The sequence below is a fragment of the Anneissia japonica genome, unplaced genomic scaffold, assembly GCF_011630105.1.
Source record: "Anneissia japonica isolate Jap-2015-1 unplaced genomic scaffold, ASM1163010v1 scaffold1483_len710385_cov172, whole genome shotgun sequence".
NCBI classification, from domain to species: Eukaryota; Metazoa; Echinodermata; class Crinoidea; order Comatulida; family Comatulidae; genus Anneissia; species Anneissia japonica.
Window position 1 is genome coordinate 412823 of NW_022732828.1, and position 6000 is coordinate 418822.

General features: G+C 33.8%; 1 non-coding gene across 1 annotated transcript; it reads left to right on the top strand.

Moving 5' to 3' along the window:
• Positions 1 to 3641: 3641 nt before the first annotated feature.
• Positions 3642 to 3723, top strand: Trnas-uga. Its single transcript has one exon. It is a non-coding gene; the product is annotated as a tRNA-Ser (tRNA).
• Positions 3724 to 6000: the final 2277 nt, after the last annotated feature.

A 6000-nucleotide genomic window follows, 5' to 3' on the forward strand; every position in this document is an offset into this window, starting at 1 on the left:
AGAATCTGGTGCAGATGACGTGATGCTCTATCAAGATAGCCGACTGATGGACACACATGTCCAGGTGAAACTGAAGTATAGCTGCTAGGCACATCAAAGTGTCCAGGTGCTGAGTTGAATTGGAACTTATTCAAATATGTTTTTCGAGGAGTGGATCTTGTCTTTAGAGGTTGATCAGCCAGTGTATGAAACACCGAAGACTTTCGTTTGGATCTGGTGCATGTTAGAGGCGAAGCTGGGGAGTTTGTTGTCTGATCTTCATTCGGGGCATTTTCTGGTGCATCGGCTGCTGTATCATCATTTCGTCGAATGCAAAAAAGTGCAAGGACAGCCGTCCAAACACGTTTGAATATTGACCGCCGTGGCGTTTGCTGAACAATATTGTGTCCAAATCTGTAGATAAAAAGTTTGTGTAGTTTATACTTATGTTAAGTATGATATCAATAAACATTTAATATTGATAATAGTGAAGATACATTAAATGAGACGATCTTGTCTGATCAAATAAATAAATAATACCAATAAGTTTGTTGGCGTTTGTGTGGCAATATTTGTCCAGACCTGTAGATTATAAAGTTTGTTTACTTTAGATTTACCTTAAGTATATAGTAGCAATAAACACATAATATTGATAATAATAGTGAAGTAAAATTAAATGAGTCGATCTTGTCTGATTGAAAAATATAAAACGATGTTTTTATACTTTTTAAAATTGACCTATCACCAGAGTGGTCAAGAAAGGCTGGGAACTCAAAAAGATATAGAACAGCATCACTTAATTACTAATTATAACTCCCAAAATATTATTATTAGGCCTGTTAATTTATTAATTTATCTCTAAATAATACGAATAATCCCAACATTAATTCTTATTAATAAAATTGGACATGTCATTCAGAGTAGTAATACGAAAGATAACATACTGTACTCGCGCGAATAAGCGCCCGGGCGCCTAAAATATTGTTTGCACTTTCTGAGGTGCGCTTATTCAAACGGGGCGCTTATTTAAACGGGGCGCTTATGAAAATACAGTGGAAATTGAGGGGCCGCTTATGGAAATAGATGAAAATCGAGGGGTTCTTATGGGAAATTATTTTAATAATTAATAATTCAAGAGGCACTTTTTGAATGAAAAAAAGATTATATAAAGACATTACGAATGGTGGTTAGAAAAGATAATAGTCCAGAGAACATGGCCTGTCTCTTATACACATCTAGATGTGTATAAGAGACAGATATTACACTGGGTTGATATTTCGATCCCATTGTTAAATCATACAGACTATAACAAATTTCTTGGACCTGTAATTATTCAGAAACAGACCGAAATTTATGAGTATCTGGAATAAGTGAGGGTATGACTAATAGACGAATGCTTAATATTTGTCCCAGTAAAGCTTGCATTTACCCGCAGTATATTTTGCCATTAATACGATTTTATTTGACAGTCAACGACACTTGTCGTTCATATTGAGAGAGTTCAGATGCGCTGCACTTAACACCGTTTCTTAAAGAAATGTTGGAATACCCCACCCAGCGACACTCAAATTTTTGTATATGCCACATTGTCTGAGTATTATAACCATTTTTGACTGTATTCGCGCGAATAAGCGCGCGCCCGGGCGCCTAAAATATTTTTTGCATTTTCTGAGGGGCGCTTATTCAAACGGGGCGATTATTTAAACGGGGCGCTTATGAAAACAGTGGAAATTGAGGGGCCGCTTATGGAAATAGATGAAAATTTGAGGGGTTCTTATGGGAAATTATTTTATTAATTAAAAATTCAAGAGGCACTTTTTGAATGAAAAAATGATTATATAAAGACATTACGAATGGTGATTAGAAAAGATAATCGTCCAGAGAACATGGCTCATAACAAGAATGCGTGAATATTTACATAACAGCAAAATAACAGATGCAATTAGTGGTGGGTAGTGGTTAGCTTGTTGGCCATCGGCCGATTGAGATTAGCAGGATGGCAGGATCATTGTATTTTTCTGGAAAACTCAGATGAGAATGTGCTTAAGGTCGAAAAAGAAAAAGAGGAGTAGGACCAGACATAGACAAATATGTAAAAAGATTAAAGTTGGAAATATACTGTCTATCCAGGGATCGGAGCTCTCATCTGTCCAAGAGAAATATCCTTATTTTGATACTGACTGAAGAAGAATGTGTTTCCACTGTACAGTTCAAAATCATGCCAACAACCACAGTCCCAGGATTGATTGGATTATTGACTTGCCAAATAGAAAATCTTATGAGGGGGAGCTTAAGGAAATTTTCACGTTTTCACGTCACGGGGCGGTTATTCAAACGGGCGCTTATTCGCGCGAGTACGGTACGTCGTTATAATGCATGTGTTCAATAATTGTGCACACTGAGCCCCCGTACGACAAAATATAGTATTGTATTATTGAAATAAAACCAATAATAATATGTCTAGTACTATTCAACCTACCTTGATTTTGATCTGGCCATGTTTATTTCATCGTTAAACAATTGTTATATAACGAATTCAGTATCAGCGTATTTTTAGATCACAAAAATTAATGTAATATTGGAGAGAAAAATTATGTAACGTTTCGTAAAGAGTCAAGTATCAGTTTGTTTTGTTTTGTTGTTAATGGCAAATCAGGTTGATATGTAACACATGCAAAGGTATACGCACACGCGTTTCCAATGCGCACCTAATCGCTAGGTAACTTTCTGCTTAGCTCCGCCCCTTGGATATTGTTACTAAGATCTCTGTGGACAACACGCGATGTTCTTGACCCTGTTTTCATTGGTCAGGCACTCTGGAAAGGTCCATTCGGATTTTTTTAAACACATTTTTTTTTTAACAAGGACGAATTACATGATAATCTTGAGTATGCTCGAATTCCACTAATAGGAAAGTAATTAAAATTTGTTTAAGTTTCAAAGGTAAAAGTAACGGTAAAGGTAGGAAATAACCTGTGACTGCACCTTTATCTAGGCTGAAATTCGCACAACAGGCGTGGACCAACTCATTCTACAACTTTTTTTTCTTCTCCAAGGGTCACATCATGTCCGATCTGCCCGGGGCACACTTTTGTCTGTCCACAACAGAACAATTTCATCATAATCCTAACGTAAAGACTACGCAATACCAAAATATAGTATTCGTAATAAATATTCATGTAAATTATCCGTATTTTCAACACCTATTGATTGTAAAAATCCGTTCATTCGTTTATCCATCTATATATAATCCAATTATGCATTCATTCATTCATGTAACACATAGAGATATGTATATGCGCACGCTTTTCCAGGGCGCATCGAAATCTATTAATGCAATAAATAAAGATCCGATAGGAAAATACTTTTTTTTTTCATGTTTTAGTGAACAGTTTAATCATCATTCTAACGGAAGCGCTCAACAAAGTTTAAATCCAGTATCCGTAATATTTAAATAATTTAATACAGTGATACAATTTCTTAATTTCAAACACAAGCTACGTTCGTTTATTCATTCGTTCATGATTCGTTTATGTTCATCCATTTGTTCGTTTGTTTGATTATTCATTCATTCGTTCGGTTATCCAATTTAATATTAACGTGTAAGGTTTTTTTGTGTAATAGCGGATGTGCTTTTATATATATATATATGTGTGTGTGCAGCTGTGATGGCCGAGTGGTTAAGGCGTTGGACTTGAAATCCAATGGGATCTTCCCGCGCAGGTTCGAACCCTGCTCGCAGCGATAGTTTTTTTTTCAATATATTTCCAATTTTGAGCATCTATATTTTTCACTGATGACATAGAGTATTGTTACTTTTTATTTTTCTTGTGTGATCCTTTTATTTTATTCCAAATTGTGTTAGTTTAATGCGTAATTTGTAATAATTAAGTTGTCTCAAATTACATTGTTTTATATAATAAAGCGCACATACACACACATGAAAAAGCCATCACATGCGCTTATAAATAACGAAATATAAAAATAAGAGAATTTACATAATTAATATAGTTTTATAAATTGAACTATTTTTAATGACATTTCACAAGAGGATTGTCTCTAGTACCCTGGCAACAGAGGCTGGGAACCCAAGATTACTATTATATTATAATTAGACCTATTAATATTATCAAATTATCTCTAAGTTATACAAATATTTCCAATATTGATACTTATTATTAACGTTGAAGGCAGCAGTCAGTAATGCGAATGACAACATAATGCATATATATATATCCTTTGTTGATTATCGATCATGCATGTAAAGTCCTATGCATAACCATTGCGTGAATAGTGTCTCAGCATCACATCCATAAGACAAAAATGGACAAAAACTCTTCTTTTAATCAACAAGAGCGACCGCTCAACCGTCCGCGCGTTCCTCTACGGTTAAATACGGTACAGGCGGAAGTTATTATATTGGGGGTTTTTTTTAGATAATAAGATAGAAACATGTTCATTTGTACAAAATTAAAATATCTTAAAATTGAAAAAAAAAATCTTAAAATTGAAAAAAAAAATGAATACACGATTCGAACTCACAACCATAAGTTCTTTAGAACGCACCCTTAACTGACCACGTCATCCATGCGACATGCACAATTAGTGGTAATGGCAATGATGTAACAGTCCTTGCTAAAACCCTTGTTTTATTTTGTTGGTGTAGGAGAAATCTTAGGGTCCAACTTAAAAAAGGGACGATAACGTTTGCTGGAAATCACCTCTAGTTTATGTGTACAAAAAGTCCTTCACGTCCGTTCTACACTAGCGACGCTGGACGCTTTTATAGTGTTGGTAACAAGAACAAGAAGAACAGCAGTGAGGATCCGGGGTCAGCGCCTTGCGCTGACCCAAAAACAGAGGCATTGAGGGCATGTAAATACTACCGTACTATTTCAGAAATTATTATAGCAGCATTTAGTAATAAACAGGTTGTTGGAATAGTTAATTAATGCTGCCATAATAATTTCTAAAATAGTAGTTATACATTCTTAAATGTCTCTGTTCTTGGCTTACAAGAGTTTTTTGTCCAGTTTTCTCCTGTGAATGTGACGGTGAAACTCCATACATGCAATAACTATGCATGGTACTTTATATGCATGACCGATTATCAACAAAAGTTTAGCTTACAGTGACGTCATAGGGTTGATAATAACAAAATTGTAAACGGCCAGAACTTTATAAAATATTATCAAAACATACTGTAACAGTAGTTTATCATGATAATATTACACTATTAGAAAGCCCCTTTTGAAAAAATTATTATCTTTAAAGGTCCCTTTTAAAGATAATGATGATTACTGTCTGTATCATTATATATTTTATCATGAGCATTAGAATTATAATCATTATTGTCATCTTCATCATTATCATAATGAGAATCATCATCATCATCATCACCATCACATTCACCATCTCCGCCGTCGCCGTCGTTGTCATCATCACCATTATCAATAATTGATTTTGTTGTTTTTTATGTTATTCTCATTGTTTTTGGAAATATTCATGACAAAAAAAAATTCATGCACAAGACATAGTATACAGCAGCAATAAGCAAACAATGTTTATTTTCTTTTTATCATGTGTTGTTTCTATAAGAATTTTGTAAAATATTTACATAATTTTATCATGTCAACTTCTTGTTTTATCTTTAAAACTTAATGTATAATACAAATGCATTAAGTAATACATAAACCTATGTATTGTAATTAAAGGTTAGAAATTGGACTAAAGCTTTATGTTATCACATGAATGCAGAATAGTGAATGAGTTTTAATAAAGTTTTTCTTTGATAAATTTTAGTGATTAATGACTAAGAATATAACACACTCCATATTCATTACATCGCAACATCAACGATACTAATATTTATTATATTTTCACTTAAAGTGTAAGCATTGAAACTAAGCATTCTTTACAATCGCAAGCACATCAATTTGCAATTAAGAAATTATTGAAAATCGAAAGTATTTGTTTAACTTCATGTTTAAGTAACAAAACTTCATTTTGTCTGAAAGATCG